The sequence below is a fragment of the Sturnus vulgaris genome, chromosome 10, assembly GCF_052056855.1.
Source record: "Sturnus vulgaris isolate bStuVul1 chromosome 10, bStuVul1.hap1, whole genome shotgun sequence".
Lineage (NCBI taxonomy): Eukaryota > Metazoa > Chordata > Aves > Passeriformes > Sturnidae > Sturnus > Sturnus vulgaris.
The window spans coordinates 12,711,838-12,731,463 of NC_142252.1; the positions used below are offsets into that span (position 1 = coordinate 12,711,838).

General features: G+C 38.2%; 1 long non-coding RNA gene across 1 annotated transcript; it reads right to left on the reverse strand.

Moving 5' to 3' along the window:
- Positions 1 to 869: 869 nt before the first annotated feature.
- LOC148222655 (uncharacterized) lies at positions 870 to 5,940 on the reverse strand. The gene is made up of 3 exons (XR_015805613.1): positions 5,812 to 5,940; positions 5,479 to 5,598; positions 870 to 1,138 (listed from the first exon to the last, which is right to left on the reverse strand). It is a non-coding gene; the product is annotated as an uncharacterized LOC148222655 (long non-coding RNA).
- Positions 5,941 to 19,626: the final 13,686 nt, after the last annotated feature.

The following is a 19,626-nucleotide window of genomic DNA, read 5'->3' on the forward strand; positions in this document are numbered from 1 at the left end:
ATCACACCAGTCAGTTTCCCTGAGGTTTTTTCCACATTCAAGCTTTAAATGGATCTTTTAAAACTCAAAAAAAAGCCAGAAATATTTGGCTCTTTGCCCAGGTGTTGTACAAATCATAAAACATATCTTTCTGCATTTTCAAAGCAGTGTGTTCTTTTAAACATACCTGATAGCTCTAAGTGTTTTGGCAACACATACACTTTTGCAATGAGTTTTGGGTGCATCTAGAACTTCAGTCATTCACTCATCAATTTCAGTGTCACACACCCCAGCTAAGATACAAGTCTATGGGCAAGGGCAATGTCTGCTCTGCAGCACAGAAATCCAGAACATAGGGTAGGCAGGATGCTGAATACAAATCATCTATGAAACCCACGCATCCATGGCACTGCCAGCGTGTTCTCTGCTCAGACATGACAGAGCTGATGCTTCCTCACCACAAAAGGTTCACAGTGCTCTTGGTGCAGAGCTGGTCCACAAGTGTGTGAGTACAGAGCTGTCAGATCTCTTGTGCACACAGAGATCAGCTCAGTGTGCACAGCACATCTCTGAGAAGAAATGAACCACTGCAATCTTGCCCAGTGACACAGTGGAAGACAGCCTTTAAACATTCTTAGAGCCAACTTTATCACTAGGGGAAAGCAATTTTCTGTTCTAAAACACACTATGGCTCTTCAAGAATGCACTATTCAGTTGGGTGTATACCCCAGGCATTTATTTTCATCCTTGTTTTTCTATGGATCAGAACAGAGATGGTATTTTAGGGCATACAAGGAATAAGGCAATACTAGCTTTTGATCCTAAAGAACAAAAGGCCAGCATTAACCTATGTGCAAAGACAGAAGAGCTGACAAAATGGGGAGGCGGGAATGGGGGAGAGGGAGAGAGAATCTGGCAGATCTTTGAAGTAATCCAAGGTCAAAAGTTTCCCCTTAAGAATATATGAGCAATGTGAACTTACCGTACCCAGGAAGCCACCTCACAAGGTAAACACTTTCAGAAGACAAGTCCTTGAAACTCTTCATAGTGTCAAAGGTTGAAATGAGCAAAGTGGCAGCTGGTTCAAGGCATTTCTCCTTTGAAATTTCCAAACTTCCTTAATTTTCTGAGACATTTGGCAGATAATGACAACAGCCCCCTAGGTATATTTAAAAAAAAAAAAGAACCTACATCCTTGAAATAAATAAAGGGATTCAATATAAAACAAAAGGAAAAAAAAAAAGCCAGAAAAACCCTCTGTACCACTCCCACAAAAAAAAACAAAACAAAAAAAACCCCAAAAAACCAAAAAAACCCAAACAAAACTCAGCAGTCAGATACTTCTAAAAAATTAATGTGACTTGTGTATCCAAAAGTGTGAGATATCAAAATTGCCCATTAGAATACAATCAGAGAGTGCTTTAGAAAGAGCTGAAGCATTGAAGACCTTCCCACCCATCAGGTGTTCATTATTTGCCTCAGCTGAATTTCCAGAGCAGCTTCCATGATCTTGCCAGTGCCCAGCCTGCTCACATTGCTCTCCAAGCAGTTTATGCTTGGAGGGTAAGTTTACACTGAGCTGACTGTGGGTGTGTACACAAATGCTTTTAGCAATTTAGCAAAGAGTTAATGAAGGAACCTGAAAGGAAAAAAAAAATCTTGCAGAATTTTGTACTTTTATGTATAAACATAAGAAAATTCAGACTTATGGGAACAATACTGTAACAACACTTCCAACAGCTGTTGCTTAAATAGACATTGTTTTCATTTATTAAAACTAAAGTTAGTATTTTCATTTTTTCCATCGCTAAAATCAATAGGATATTAAGCACATGAAAAGTCTTTAGCACGTGGATATGGCCATTAGATTAGGCCTGTTCACATAGGTACTACAATTTCCCACTGACTTGAGTACTTAAAAGAGATCTACAATTAGAAGAGAAACAAAGAGAGGAAGTTTCTTAAAATGAAAGCTTGAAGAGACATAAAGTATACAGCAGATACACTACCAGATTTCTTCATATGGAGGCACTGCTACAACAGTGTTGTTTCTTCAAAGTGCTAACCCCTCAACAACATAAAAATATACAGATTTTCAAACACAGTGAAATATTTTCTAATATGAACATCCTAAAAAGGGGAAATCAATAAATGGCATGAAAAACTTCAAAGACGGACCTCCTGTCAATGACAGAGGTTCTTCAGCAATGTAAAGTCTTTGAAGAAGGACTCCCAGTGCTGGGAAACCTTTGAAGTGACAGAAAGCAGACATTTATAATTACAGAAAGGTGCGGTGTCCAGCAGAGATAGTAAAAAGATATAACTGGGGTATGTGTGGGGGAGGCTGAGCAGTGGCTTGGGCCCTGGGTGACCCTGCTCACTTGAAGCCTAAAAGCCTGCAAGGTCAAGCCTATATCCATATGAAAGAGACAATTTGTGAATTGGAGATGTGGGTAGGGCTTAGAAACCAAATTACTGGAGCTTTCACACTTCTGGCATATGTTTATTAAACACGGCATCTCTCTTTTCTCACTACCTCAGATTCCAGCACACACAAACCCACACGGCCCCTTCCCACTTTGCAGCCCACAGTTCCCCTGAGGAGAGAGGGAGGCTTGCTATGTCCATTGGCTCAGAAGCTGACTTGAAGTGAGGCAATCTAGCTTTACTTATATTTATCTATATGGTTTTCATGAGTATATCACTCCTGAAATTTTTGCTTCTATCTTCTCCCTGCTTCCTGTTTATTTCTTGATAAAGTGATATAGAAATCCAAAGTGAAAAATTACATTCTGGAAGAAAACAGAACTGTATGGATTCTGGAGTTCTTTGAATTCCTGTGTGCTTGAAAGGGCAAATGTGAAAGCGTAATTTACATTAATAGATTTTTGTCTTCCCCTCAGACTACAAGGCAAGTCTCTGCTGTGTCTTTGGAGCAGAGCTGTGTCTGCCCACACTCTGAGAGCAAAGGCATTTCAGCATGGCACTTGTGTGCCCAGCTGAGAGACAGAGGAAATGGCTCACACTTGTCCCTGCCTTTCATATATTCACAGATCCAGGCTCTCCTAAAGCACAGGGTCAGGTTTCTTGCTTATATGCCAAAGATCACAGAGCTACATCCCAAATATTAATTTTTTGTTATTTTCCTATCATTAACATGCTAAAAACATAGCACTTACAGAAAAAAAATCATCTTCTGATGCCAGCCAAGATTTCGTGGGAAGATGAAATGAAAGACAAGCAAATGAATCAACAGATGGTCTCATCTTTTTGAACTCATCTGCTCTTTCTTGTATAAGACCAGGACCTGAAGGCAGAACTGCTCACAGTGGGCTGAAATGGGACCCCAGTCAAGTAGTCTGTATTCCTCTGCCCTGGTGTGAGGAGGACACCAGAGGTTCCTCTTCCTCAGTGACTTAGAGCTCCACCTGTCAGCCTCAAATCCATACTGTCCCTTGCTACAAGGAAGTGAGCTATCAATAAACACCAGCTCCCACAGTCTTACATAGCTAAGAACCTCCAAGCAAAGGCTGGGAGAAGATGGCACCCTTTAAATAAATGAAATAAATGCATAAACAATGATGCTTGATTGCTTTTACACACACAAACATCCACAGATTTCAAACCAGCGAGTAACCCAGCTTATGAAGGGGAAAACTGAGGCACTGGAAAGAAATTCAGGCTGGCTTTGTAGAAAATGAAATCTTAGCACAAACATACCAACATTTATTAATGCAGGAAATTTGGAGTATTCAGCATTGAGTCTATTTTCGTCTTCACATAACTTCCAGTCCCAGGTTAAGGTCAGAACTGGAGAAAATAATACCAAAGTCCAGTGGAGTCTTCAGAGAATTGCTGAAGCTTATTTTGTTGAACTCTTGTTTTGCTGGCCAGACAGCAATCATGTAATTAGGATAACTATGCAATAGTGTTTTTAAGGGAGTGCTATAGAGAAAGACTCAAACTACAGTACATATAAAAGCACTGTATTTGTTTTCTCATGCATCAACAATTTAGTTTTCTTCTGTTCAGGAGGCTGGCCTGAAGGGAATGGAAATCACAGAGATTATTACCTTTTTATAACTATCTTTCTAAAAGTTATGGCATCGGCTACATGAGGTGTGTAGTAAAATGGAAAAAAAATCCTAAATGCCAATGGAGAGACCGTATGGAAACTCAGAAGCAATTATCATGCAGACAAAATTTTTAAGAGTAGTGATGAAATTAAGCATTATTGCCAGAAGATGTTTACTAAAAATATCTTTCAGGTCTTTCAAAATTTTGCTTGGAGGATTTGGCATGACAAAGAAAGCAGATGTCAGATAACACATAACACATCAAGAAAACAATAATATATTCTGAGCTTAAGAGTCCTGCTGGTGATATGGGACAAAAATATGCCTGGGCAATCTGAAATAGCTTTTAAATAAAACAAAACCAAAACAAATTGAGATGTTTTGAAGTGCCTACATAACATGTAAATTTTGTGCTACAAAAAGTTAGGCAACAGACAGGATAAACTCAGCAAAAACTGATATTATCCAAATGCAACAGATAAGTCGAAATTGTTTTCTGATGTGTAGTATTTGTTATCTGTGTAATTTGCACTATAAGATTCAGACCATTCTGAAGCAAGGTACACAGTGCTGTTTACACCACAGCTGTTAAATGCCAACACTTCCATATAGTAAGCCCCCTAAATCCACAGCTGGACATCATTTAAAGAGGAGGGTGTAAACATAAAGAGTTTTTTCAGCTGAGAAGTAAGGATACGTTCCTCATGGCTGCCGAATGAACAACATGGCAGGATGCACACCCTTTCAGATACCTGCCTTTTCTCCTTCTGTCCCTGTTACTGGGCTCCTTCAGAAGTCACATACAAGAAGTTTCTCTCTCACACCCTGGATTCTAGGATATTTCCTGGTCAGTTTAGCAGAGCACAGGTTACTAAGAGCAGCAGCTTTCCCCTGGGCAGGATGGGGACACAGTGCCTGCTGATAATTTCAAAGGCAGTAGCAGTGCCCCCCTTGGGCAACAGCACAGTACCAGGGGTCATAGTACCACCAGAGCCATTGGGATAATGTCTTGTTTGTAAATAAGGCCAGAGAAAAACAAAATTATGTTGAGTGCACTAATTACACACAGGGACATCCTGTATTGCAAGAAAGGGATCTGAGTGACCATTCACTGAGGAGCCAGTGGTGGGGTTTTAAAAATAGGAACAAAACCAACCTGAATTTAATAACATAAAACTAAGAGCAGAGAATACTATGATTCAGAAGAGGGAGGTTGCAATACCACCAGTATTTCTGTCAAATGGAAAATCCTCCAGGCTGATTTCCAGGGCAGACAGCTGCTATCATTTATGTTACAGGTAACAGGAACTTAACAGGCTCAGTGGGAAGATAGGAGGGACTACACTATTCCTGTGTTTAAAAGGAAATATTGTCAAATTTGGCCACAGTCTGAAAACCAAGAGAAAAAACAGCGTAGAATTACCTTAAGTTACATGCTTGGCTGATATTCCAGGTTTTTACTGTAGATGATAATAAGTTTGGTGAGTTTGCCAAGATGTCATCTTTGTCATATTCCTTTTTGCTGTTCTTTCCTTATATTTTCCTGAGAACACAAGAATCAGATTTATGAAAAATGTATGCTGTTGTCAAGTACATACAAGTAATTTCTGTGAAGTGTTAACTAAGAAGGACTTATCTGCCAAAATTTAAGTATATGTTTGTTTTAAAGCACTTTTTATTTTCATTCTACTGTGAGAATCATCAAAATATGATAATATATTGTTTAAATTCTAAACTTCAAATATAATAAACTAACCTGAGACAGGACTAATGCTGAGAACTCAGTAGTTCTTCTTATACCCATTGCATTTCAGGCTCTTCTCAAGCTCCAAAATGTACTTCGGATTCTAGAGATGTCTCACAAAAATAACAAACAATCAAAACCAAAACACAGACTTTCCATTTTTTTCAAACATCAGTCAGAACACATTGCTTACTTCATAAGATAGCTTTTTCCAAAGATATAAGAGCTGCACACAATGAAATATTGGAATGCTGTATTAGCAGCTAACAGTGTAAATCTATAACAAGCAGACATTATAAAACTCTCCAATACAGAGTCATCGAATGTATTTAATTCTATCAGGTAATACTTATATACAAGTTCCACAATAAGTTCTTTCTTAAAAAATATTGCTTAGAAAGAAGGACATAGATGAGACGTTTAGTATTCTCTATGCAGCAAATCACAAATAGGAGAGAATCCTTTGCTCTGACAAGTGCATCATGTTATGGTCTTATCCTGCAAAAGGTGATGCATGTGTGAAATCCAAAATCAATAATTTCAAAACAAATTTTATCAATATTAATTAAATCTACATTTGAGTATTAACTGCTTAGCAGGATTGATTTAACAGAACAGAAAGGAGAGAATAAAAGTCATAATGGAACAGAAAATGTTGATCAGTTTAGTTGCAGCTTTCTCAGGACTTTTTCTGCTTCTGGCTCCAATCTGTGTGTCCCCCGTGCAAGACAAGAATTTGAAATGAAAAGCAGTGGACAAGAGTAAGACTTCAAAGACCACAGCATCAAGATTTCTATGGTTTTTCAGACATTAAGTATTAAATGGATATTCAAGATTTAGCAGTGAAAAGGAAGCGAAATATGTCAGATATGATATGGGATAGACCCAGATCCAGAATTTTCTGGAATAGCAGACAGGTCAGCAGAACACAGCCTCTTAAATGGAACTAAACTGCTGTGTGGAGGCAACTGAATGCTCCTGCAGCTCATGGCATGTGGGGAGCCAGCTCTGAAGTGCAACCCAGAAAATCCCTCCAAGTCCCTGTAAGCACCGATGTGTTTTGTCTGCAAGTTTCCTATGAACACCTTGAGACTTGTCCCTTCACTCTGGACAGGTGAGTGCATTGATTTAGGATCCTCAGATTACAGGATATACTGTGGAACAAATTCAACGTGCCAATCTCACTAAATATAGCAGCTGCTAAAAGTTCCCTCAAAGACTTGAACAATAAAGCTTACTGTCACTTTTAGTCCCACTGTGTTTATTCAGGATTTGGAGGATAGTCACATTGCTTTCTGCATTGAAGTGATGCCCAGTGAAGCCCCCTAGCTAGTGGGATTTTTTAGGAATTAAGTGATTATCCACTTACATATGTCTAACTATATTTACGTGCTTTTATGGAAAGGGGCCAGGGACAACAATCTCCAGGTCACTGAATTGTTGTGCTGCTCCCTGAGTGTCTGGTCCTCTGCTCAGTCAGACTCATTTCTCTCTGGCTGAAGGATCATCCTTCTCTCCAAAACCAGGATTCAGCCACTGCATGACAAAAGCCTGAATCCCACATCCTGAATGAGTCAGATCACAGCCTGGTGTGCATTTCTACCCCACAGCTCAGGAGAATGTATTATGGTCACACTGTGTCTCGGCAATGGTGACAACTGCCCTTCCTCAGGCTGTTGGGGTGGGAACAGACCCAGACAATTAGGAGGTTGTAGAAGGGTTGTCTATGACACCAGACAAAATGAATACAATTCCCACAGCTGCTAAATGACAAAGACTTCAGAGACACCACTCGTTCACTTTGAAGGATAGCAGGATACAGAACAGGAGGGGAAGAGGTGAGCCTCATCCTAGAGGAAGGATGGCTACTTAGACTCTCCTCTCTGCTGTTTTGGTTTTTTTTTTCTAAAAGAAAACACATGGACCAAAAAGCCACAGGTGAAAAGGAAGGCAATAAGGGAGCAGAAGTATGTTTTTCTGTATGCTCTAGATTCCTTAAGAATAACAGAGTTTTGCTGCATTACAGGAAGACTGGATGTCTTGCTGGAGTCCTCTGGCAGAAGTCACAGAAATGTGTAGGTCTTTGACCTCAACTGATTTTCAAGGTCATTTTTCTCAGCTCTTTTGCAAACTATCATCTCAATCTCTGTGGTATTATCAGCCTAAATTCCCGAGCACAAAATTTAGATATGTCCTAGACTGTTTTCTTTTTTGTGTTTTACTGTCAATACTATAATACAATATATTCAGAGTCTAACTTTTAAAGGGTTTAGATTTAACCTGTTCAAATTGTTATTGTTTGAAGAACATGCATTTTTCCGAGAATCACCTCCCTCTCATATCCATAAACTATGCATTCTATGGTGAGATGGATAACATCAAAGGAAGCAGATATTTTTCAGTAATATATCTTATTCCGTAAATCAGCTTGAAAGGTATTTTTCAGCTCATTTTGATTTTTATGCTTTCTTTTTCCTGCTGCTTGATGTAAAACTGACAAAGTAAAACTGACAATAAGCTGCAGAGAGATGCAAGCTTCGTGGTACAGAGGAGTAAACATTTCTCCTAACAGATGGAGTCATTTTCACTTCTATTATCATTAACAAACTTCAAAACTCTATGCAAGTGGAGACGCCAGCAAGCTAGCAGTGTACTCCTGGATGCTCCTTTACTGCCATATTTTTACAGATACTTGTATCGGTAGAAGATCATATAAGTTAAGCCATTATCAGGTAAGTATTGGGCATCCTCTCGGCCTGCAGTCCAATGCTTTAAGCAGCATCACAGCAATTGGACTGTGAAGGACAAGACAGACTCTTGGGGTAACTAAATTCCCATAATTCAAAAGCCAATATTTTCTACCCCACAGCAACACTGGCCTGCAGTTATTGCCTGCTCTCTGTCACAGAACAGCTGCATTTTCATGTGGAACAGGGATGACAGTAAAAATGTGAATGTCACACAAACAAAGCCACTGCTTGAGCGGGGTGAGGAAATGCTTGGGGGAGCAAATCTCAGGAGCAAATCTGATGCCTGACCTGGAAAAGTTGTGCAACTAAACTGTATTTGCCCCAAAATGTACACAGGATCAATTTTTCTTTGACTCAGTCTTTATAAATCGTCCTCATGTAAACCACCCCATCCCCTTCCACAGCAATGAAAAGGTTCTTATTCTCAGCACACAGTCTATTGCTAGTAACGTGTGTGCTACTGAAAGCAGCATCAGTGATTAAATTATTCTTTCAATTAGTAGAATAACTATTAATTTTTTTTTTTGCTTTTAAGCCTTTTTCTGTCTACAATACACTTATTTTTTTTCTAATGTATAAAGACATCTTGCATCTGGAGTTGTTTTACATAAATTATTTTTGAAAGGAATACACATTACGAATCACAGGGGCATAAAACTTTAACTGCATTTACAGACTCATTGAGACTGCCACGAATTTAAATATAAAAACTCCTTATACAATATTTCCTTTAAAATTTCCATTATTTTACACATTCAAGCTGGTGGTAAATTGTAAACATGGATAAAACCTGTTGAGATCTTTTCATAAAGAGTTTAAAAAGCCATTAAGATTTTAGACATTTAAGACATTATTAATTTATTTCAGTATTTGTAAATTTACAGTATTACAGTATTTACAGAGATGTAAAACTGTAGCTATATCACTTTGTTTTCATGTGTAGTTGTAGTCTTTACTCATCATAAAAAGGGTATTTTTTGTTTTTGCAACAATTTTCCCTCCACTTTTCTTTTAGCTATAGACTAATCTGTAAGAGCATTTTGTTTGACTGAAATGGGCAGCATTTAATTTTCTTTTTCTCTTTTAATGTATCAGCAGAATCAGTTAGATGCTGCAAATTACTAAGGAACAATAATATCCAGAGAAAATTACTGAAATAAAGAGTAAATAACTCAGTGTTAAAGAAGAATTAATATAATGGGATCACTGAGAAACTACCAGGATCATTAATGAAATTAAAGTATAACCCATACTAATTTAAAAATTCAGTTAAAGGCTACATTTAAAATTACTAAGTGTCAGGGGAAAATATTTAAATTATGAAAATTATTATAAAGCTCTGACTGGAAAGTACCTATTTACACAAGCCTTGAGTCACCCATTGAGTTTATATGCATTGATACTCATACTACATTATTGAGCAGAAAATTATTAAGGGAAATGGCTAAGTTCCATTTACTTTTAATTATAGTTACGATACAAATAAAGATACAATTCTACTCTCTGTCTTGTATAGGCTCCATCTGACTTTTCTGAAAAATACTTTTAAATTAATTTGATTTTCTGAAATATATACACTTGTTCTTGTACTTAGGGGAGAAATACTAACAGCATGTTGGGTAGTGAGGGGGTTGTAGCATCCCACTGGGGATGAGGCTGAATTGCTGCTGGTTCTTTGAATTCCTCTCCCTCATACACCATACACTTACACCCCAAATCCTCTTAAAGCACATGCAAACACAACCATCTGTGATGCACTGACCAAGATTTCTGCAAATACCAGCAACATTTTCTAATTTTCTTGTGAATTTCAAAAAGTCACAAGATTTTTTTTTTTTACTGTACTCTACAAGGAGGTTGGAAAATTGTTAAACTCTGAGAAAGGGGCCTGGAACTCCTGCTATGGTGAGAGACTAAAGCAGGTGGAGAAGTGATTAATATTTGTCAGATTACCAAGGTGACACCTCAAGTCCATGGAAGCCTTGGCTGATGTTCAAGGGAGAGACATCCAAATCCATGTGGATTTTACCCACAGTTTATGGGAGTTTAGGAGGAAAAGTTTATAGACAGAAGTAGCACCAGTTATTTGATAAGAGTTGATGAATAGTTGAAGCTACAAAAGCTTTATTTTCTTTACACAACCACTGGAGGATTTTAAGCCACTTGAAGCCTATCAATCACGTCTGTGTGTCTTCACTCAGCTCCTACAGTTCAACCAAAGCCAGTGTCAATAATGGAAAATGCAGGCCAAATTCTAGCCTGTGCTTATGCAGAAAGTCTGAGCAATTCTTTTCAAATCCTTTCTGTTAGAAGTAGAGTCTAATTCTGATACTTAACTCATATTTTGCTTCATAGACATGGTACTGACACATTTTAAAACCTGGAAATGCTACCAGTAGATCTACCTTCTCCCTTAATGGCCCATGTCTTCTCTAATTAAGTTTAAGTTGTTGCCCAGTGTATTTCCTATTTGTCCCAAGCGCAAGGATAAGTGTGGGAGAACTGAAGGTGGCAGCAAAGGAGTTGAAAAGACCATGCCCTTCAGGGGTTTATATAACATCAGTCCAATGACAGCAATAGGGTACATAATGCCTTTGTGTACTGTACACTGGTTACAGTATTTGCTGTCAGTGACAACCTTCTGGCCATCTCCACAGTCATTCCACAGTTACAACAAATTACTAAGACACTAAAAATCAGATAATAAAGTCGACACACATGTAAAATTTGAATTAGCTTACTGACCTCAATGGAGGTATTCCAATGTTAGAACAGCAAAACTACAGCCAGACTCCAGATATACATGACAAATTATTTTAAATAACATGTTTCAGAGGTCTGGATGTACTCTCTACAACCTCTTCAAATGTAATCAAATGAGCACTCCTGGTCAATTACAGCACATTAAAACATACAATCAGAATGATCATGGTCTCTCAAATATAATTGATTTAGTCCAGTTTGTGAAAAACATTTTAGGAGATAAGTTGAGAAGGGTTTTATGTTGGATTTTTCTGTTGTTGTTTCAGGTGACCTCATGATTTATTTCTAAATCTGGAACAGTCTGTTCTTTTCCTTTGAAAACAAACTGAAAAATATGTAGCTTTATAAACAAAAACAAATCTACAGAAAGACTTTTCTGAGTATATTTCTCTTCCATTCCATCTGAGATGATCAAACAGCAGTTTTTCTTTGAAAGTGTTCATTGGCTCTCTTATAGCTACTATATTTGATGATATTTAATGTATTTTAAAGATACATTAAAACATGCAACAGAAGAAAGAGGGGAGGGAAAGGTCATTACCCCATTGCAGATGAATCAAAATTATTTTGCTGTCCAGGGAAGTTTACAACTGGAACTCTTTGATGGCACTTTAAGGAAAATAAAAGTAGTTACTAACACAAGCACATGTGCACTCACACACACAGAGACATGTATATTTGAGATGAATCATGTGTATGGATATCATATATATATATGTATGAGATGGAATTTAAGTGATATCAATAAATAAAGAAATGAATTCTTGATATCAATTACTGAGCTATTTTGCTTGCCTTACTAAGATGTGACTCTACCCCAGTCCCTATAAAGTTTGTACATACATAACTTCCATTAAAAACAGCAGAGGCCAAAAGGAAAAGAGAGAAGGGGAAACAAGAACATATTTTCTTTGAAATATGCAAACTTAGCTAGGAAAAAACCCCAACACAACACCTCACTTGGAGCCAGGCTTTTAAAATGTAACTGCGAAATACCAAATGCAAAGTCCAGACTGTTCAGTAAATCACCTCCAGCCCCTGACAATCAGAGAGCAAGCAGAGCAGGAAGCAAACAGCAAGAGGCTTCTTTGTTCACAGATCCAAGTGCTTCCTTGCCAGTGCTCATCTCGCATCACTCTGCTTTCTCCTCCACTCTGCTCTCTCCCAGAGCAGCACCAGCAGTGATTCTGCAGAAAACAATGTAGGTTTTCATCCTTGTGTCTTGCTGCCCATGGCCCAGCTACTCACAGGCATGGTCCTGTCAAATTGTCCTGCAAAATCCTTCCATACATATAACCAAGCTTCTCTCCGACATGCTGCATGGCTTTGCTTTTGCATTCCAAATAAATTCCGGGTTTTTAACTCTAAATATGAGTTTTCTTATCTCTTCTATTCACTCTGTCACTCTCTTCTATTCACATTGTCAGGTAGCAGTCAGAGGCTGCTTTCTTTAAAATCACTGTCCAAATAGTGGTGCATGAGAAGAATGAAACTCCTTGCAGGTGTTTTTAGTAACAGACTGAAAGCAGATCTTAGAACAGAAAAATATGTAAAGGGACAGTGTTTATGAAATCTAATTAAAAAAGAACAAACCTGCATTTTAAAATGTTTTAAGTCACGTGGGCCTCAGAAAGAATCAAGTGCTAACATTTTCAAAAGCTCCAGGTTAATTTTTAAAATGCTATTGGAAACATATATGATTTTTGACCTCTTAATTGGAAAGGTATAAAATACGGCTTAACTTGTTTAAAAGGCAGTCTAAACTTGTTAAAAGGCAGCAGTGGCAGCATTTCATTGAACTGCTCTGCAGTTGAGAGCCAAGAATGACTGTGTCTTAATTCCTGAGTTTCTTCTGAGCTTTCTGGTCACTTCACTAATTCCTGCCTGAGTTTACTGGTGGACCAGTGAAAGGAGAGAACCATGGGGATTTTTGGTGGACCTCACATAATTCCTGACTTCAGAGAACTTCCAGTGGATTTGAGTTCAGGGGCTTGCAAGGGTCCAGTGAGAATTTTGCCCAAAAGAGTTGGCTTATAAGTAGCTGACAAACAAAAATACCTGATAAGAAGTTCTGTTGTTTAAGACTGGGTAGGGGATAAAATAAATCAGAATAACTGGACTAACTGAAGAGAAACAATTTTGTCAAAAGACCACAGGTGAACAAGGGAAACCATTTAGTGTGGGTTCACTTGAAAACAAACCAAACAAGTCATCTCAAGCAAAAAAATGCCTGTATGTAAAGAAGCAAAGTATAAAATAACAGCTGCTAAAATCACTACAGTGTGGGCTCCTTCATGAAAATTATTACTATCATGATGCTAATATATATATAACACACAGGAACAATTCATGCATTTGGAGTAGAGCAAAACAGATGGGAACTTTCTTTTCCCTACTTTAGCAACATTAAAGTAATTACTTATAATAATCATGTTTACCAACCTTAATGCATGCACAGTATATCAAATATTGCTCTGCCTCATTGTGAAACTGTATACCCTCCTTCCTTTGCCTCATCCAGCTCAGACTTTCTTCTCTGCCCCAGCCCACAACTACTGCTGCTTTACTACCAGCAAGGCTCCAGCACATCCTGACCCCAGGATTTTACTATGGAAATTTTTCTCATTCCTATCTGTCTGGCGTTTCCTTGTCTCTTTGAGCTCATCTTTATCATAGTCCCACTGTGACTGTCCCCTATCTACAGGAAGTCCAATTTCTACAACTGCTCCAACTTGTTAGTGATTACTGACCTGAACTCAGACTAGATCTGCCATTTGTGAAGTTTCTCTCAATGTTTTGTTCTGTCAGCAGCCATTTCCTCCACTGATTTCACTGTTCATTTGACTTTCTGTGCCACTGCCCTCATGCACAGAACTCCTTGACAGTTTACAAAGAGAGGCCTTTTTTCCACACCACCATAACTTGCAGACTCTCCTACTACCTCATTCCTCGAGGGACTTCCAAACATAGCAGGCATCTGACTTCCCTAATTGCCCTGTCATAGAAATAGCAAAAGCAAATGCCTTTCAAACTGCTCGTAACATTACCATCCAAGGGAAGTAGTCCAGTTCCTATTGTCTGAATTGTTTAAACCAGACAGTACAAAGCATCACACTGCACACATGGGGAAAACCCAATATGCACAAGGGACTAAACTTGGCAACCTAAAAGGTGTTTTCTGTCTCCACTTTTTGCGATATCCTGAAGTGCCTTCCTGCACTGAGGTAGAAATTGGCGTTTGGAGGTGAACCTTTCTTCCAGTATCAATAATGGCTCTAGGTTCCTTCATGCAACTTTACTTCCTTGCATTAGGTTTGCATCTGCAAGTGCTAGTTCAATTATCCTAAGTGATTTTGTTAGTTATTTCTCTAATACCTGTGAAAGATCTTTTTTTTCCCTGCTCAGTGGAGTGATTTAGCAGAGTAAAATCCCATCTCTGAGGCCACCTTTAAGAAACTAGTCTCTCCGAGCTATGCACTGAATGTCACAGTGCTGGTCACCTCTCAGGCTGTGTTCTGCCTTCTTTGCCAAGTGCTGAAGAGTTGGCTTGCTTCCATGAGTGGAGACAGGACAGCACTGTGGGGAAGGCATGGGGAGCATGCACATTTGTGTACCACATGGGAATGTAGATGCCTAAGGAAACACAGAGGAGGAGAATGAGCGAAGTCAGGATCCGTAACCGAGCAGTACCTTTTTTCCCCACGGAGCCAGAGTGCAGGAAGAATGCCTCCAGGGTCTCTTGGCTCCACAGCCCTTCTCTGACCAGATGGGTGCTTTCTTCACACATGCAAACCTTCAGGGTTTAGCTGAAGTACTCACCCTGTGACCAAAAATGGGTTAGACCTGAACCATAACTCCTACAATTAGCCCTCACAGGCTTCATTTTATCATATAAAACCCTAAAATGTGTATTTGTTTTTGACTCAACCACTTTTCAGGCTCTTCTGCTCATTTATGCACCAATTTTAGACGTTTCTCTCAGGTAATTAAGGAGTTTCAGCTGCTGGTGGAAAGAATCAAACCAAAAAGCCAGTGAACATGCCAAGGGGAGAGCAGGGCTAATATCCTGTTGCCTTTATACATCTACTGAGGCTCTGTGTAAATTGTAAGGCCTCTTGTTTTACTGCACACTGTTGGCATAGTTGGAGCAGGAGTCTTGTAATGTCAGCCAAGAGGACCCACACACAGTCACTGAAGCCCCAGGAAGAAAAGAATTAACAGCCTTCAAAAGTGGAAAAGTTTTAAAAAGAGATATTTAAAAGGTTTGACTTGCAGCCAAGTGTTAAACAGTAAATACAAGTTTTAAGTGTCTTAACGATTGAGATGAAGTATCATAATTCAGCAGCATGGAATGGGACCTCTTACTGGGAGAAGCTAAAGAAGAAAAATGAACCAGCACAAAAGGAACCCCCTCTAGGGAAGATCTCACACATTTGGGTCTGGAGTCTAGTTAGAGCAGGCCAAAACCTGATACTTTTATCTCCAACCTTTGACCCTGACATCTGGAAACTTAGTTTGAGTCAAACAGAAGGAAGTTTTCTTTTCTATTTCAAATACTTTATAAAAGAAAAACTTCAAGTATCTACAGTCAAGTCTGTTAGTACAAACTACTTCTATTTGTGCACTTGTAGTGAACTCTAAAATATGGAACATTTGTGCAGGAAATGCATGCGTCAGAACTTTTGGGAAAAGAGAGTAACTTGGTGAGACTGGCACATTGTTCGATGCTTGTATGGGATCCAGATAACAGCCCAGATAAACATCTCCAAGGGGGTGCTGAAGAGCATAAAAGGTCCAGTTCCTTTGATGTTCTTAGATGTTCTCATTTAATAGCTATCAGCCCTGGTGCCAGAAATAACAACATGTTTAAACATTCTGTATCAAAACACAAATTAAATTCATTTAGCGTAACCTGTTTCCAAAGTTAATTTTCATCTTTAGCTGGAACACAGAGTGTGATGTAACTCATGTTCTTCCTGGCAGTTATTTTCATTATTATGTTTATTACTCATTTAAGAGACTTTTTTTTTTTTTTTTTTGAACAGAGGGATTAATGAATTTAGACTGCACATTATAACATCAAAAGCTTTGGTTTCAAATAAGCCCATCTGAGCTACAGGAGATTTTCTCCCCTTATACGAAGCTAAACAGCAACTTCAAAAACATATCTCAGTTATAGTATTATTTTCTAGTTGAGTGAAGTCATGGGTTTTATGTCAACCTGTTATATTTGCATATAATAAATGACTACTTATTTGTATTGTCCAAGTGACTCCTTTGACTCCTTTAACCCACAATCTGTTCAGAAGTCAGATGCTTTCCACAGATACCAGCTCTCTCCTCAGGAGGATTTGTCATCATGTGAAAGAACAAAAATAATAATAAAGGGGTCTCTTTTTCAGGATTCAAACAGTTGTTTGAGATCAGATGATCAGAAGGGGGGAAGACACATGCCAGCATTTTAACATCACATTGTTCAGGTCAATAAAAATAAAATAGGAAATAAAGAACACAATACATAACAGTTAGCAAAAGTATTTCTTCCCTAACGTGTTACTTTTGATCACTAAGCCTTCTGTTTATAAGCAAAATTTTTTTCACAGTGTTGATTAACATCAAACTCTCATAGGATGTGCATACAGAGGTCTCAGAAATCAGCCTGACTTTATAAATGAAGGCAGAAATCTGCAGAATTTTCTGTTTAATAGTGCTCTCTAGGATATCTGAAGTCCCTCATCAGATGTTTTACTAGAAATAATAGAATATTGCTTAACATGCTGGCTGAATTACTTAATTTTTGCTAATTAATACCAAGTTATTCCAAGATATTCTCCTGATTATTTTCAGTGATTATAGGGAGGTTTGCAGCACTGCTTTTTAAAGAGAGTAATGTTTGAGTTAAAGGTCCTGCCTCCGCTTTTCCCCATATGGCCAAAATACCTCTCACATCAGTGGAAGATACAGGCCTCAGCTAAGGAAATGATTTCTAAAGCATCACTTTTTATTGCACTGAGAATTTCACTATGCTTGAAGGGAATCAGGCATTAGGAAACAGCAATACACAGCTGCAGTCAAAACCAAGGTACTGTCCCAGACTATTTGAAATTCACTGATATATCTTGAAGTTACTGTGGATAAACACCACGAAATACCAAATTTTATAGAAAAGACCAGCAAAGTCCTCTTTGGAGGGAAGTACAAATGCATAGTTTCAGTTCTAGAAAAGGCACCTTTGCAGGGAACATAAGCAAGTGGAAAAACACTTTGTCATTTTGAACTACACAATCAGAGTTCTGCTCGATATTGTTCTACTCAAGACAGCATGAAACATATTTGCAGTGGCTGAAGCTTCCATCGTGGCCTCAAAATCACCTCCTGTACTAGAACACCCAATAGCACTGTATGAAATGCCTCTCATGACTTCTTTCTTGGTTTCAACCTGCCCCCCATGATATCTCTCATCATGTGCAGTTGTCCACTGCCCTCTCACAGCTCCATTTTCCATAAAGGTGGCCAAACGGAAGAAAGCACACAGTCACTAAAATATGCACTTGGCAACACAGCCACACCACCCCAGTTAATATTTACATTATGAAAGAGTAAAAGATTGAAGAGTAATAAATAATAAATAATATTTACATTATGGAAGAGTGTTTCTCATATTTTCTGGTCCTCAGAAGAGGCCATCCTGTGGAGACTGCCATCCACGTGAGTGGCAGCAGCCCATTTCCACAGCTCTGGCTGACGTGGCATTTGGCTCATCCTTTGTAGGTGACTTGGGCTCTAGGAGGAAGGCCATGCTATTCAGATTAAAGGTTTTGGTTTAATAAAACAGCACTCACTTGTCCTTGTTGAAACCCAGAGCTGTGTCAGATGATAATTTCCAGGTTTACAGCTAAGGCTTTAGCTGTTGATGTACCTGTTTATATTACCTAGACCTCTTCCCAATCTTTACAATGAATTATTTTCAAGTCTCACATTAGCATTCTCCAATCACAGAGTGCACTGGAAGATTTGAGGTCTGGTGGTCTTTTGGTCAGTATAATATTTGATAACTTGAAATTGATAAACTGGTATTAATAAACTGATATTATTAGTATGCAGGAAAAGTAGAAAATATTATGTAGAGAAATTTAATTATCTTGTTTCTTTGTAGTCCAAGACCAAATAAATAGCAGGAGTGTCAAGGCAGATGGGTTTTTCAGTTTTCTAAATTTTATTACGTCTTAGCTCTACAGTAAAGTAAGGGACATATTCTCCTTTTGAAGCCCAGATCTAGCATTAACATTTATGGGAGTTATACACACATCAAAAGAAAAACCTACATTAAGCAATTTATAATTTGAATATTTTTTCTCTGGCCAGTGCAATTGCAGGAGTTATCAAAAGGAAACTGCAAAAATTTCTCATATTATTTCTGCTGCTGAGTACCTGTATGGTGGGAGAAAGAGAGGAGCTAGAGAGCCAGAATAAGAGAGAGAGAGAGGCAGAAAGAGGGAGAAACACACCCCTGATATTTGAAAGCTATTTAGAAGAGTTTCTATTCTTCTTGGTATGTTTTCCTTAGCCTTTGAGAGATCCAAATCATATTTGCATATATTTAGAACTGTATGTAGAAGTGTTTCCCTTCCTTACAAGACCTTTCCATTTTTTTTCTCCATTTAAGGAATGTGTACGTGGCGCAAGTTCACAATATTTAAACCCTTTGTACATAATGCCATGAAGTACTTGTACTCTCGTATATTTTTTCAGTGTCTTCTGATCCAACAAATTAAATTGTGTTCCCATCACTATTTTTTGATTAAACCCCCTTGATCTTTACATGCACATACTTTCCAATTCAAGATTAAAGAGTCCCTTATTCTGCTCCATTCTTCGCCTTTCCAGTTTAATATCTTAGAGAAATAATCACTTCCTTTTTCTTGATTCTTCCTTGGTTATTTTTAAGAGATTTTTCCCATCTCTTTTATCTGATGTGTAAATTTAAATTCAGAAAAAAACCCCAAAACTTCAGCTCTTTCTTTATAGGAGTAAGGTGCTTCTGTGACCATTTAACAATTTTTACAATAAATTCATATTAAATTTGTGCTTAGCCATAGGGCCAAAAATCTCTGGTGAGAATCTTTTCAATCCCATTTTTGGATTAATAGAGTCAGTGAATCAGATGCTTCAAGAAAATATTCTGGCATTCAAAAGTAAACACTCTTCAATGATACCATGTTTCTTTGGCAAACAAACTTGCTGCTATTCAAGGCAAGACTTGCAAATCTGAGACCACGATTATATGTGAGTTTTCAGTATTTCAAGGGACCTT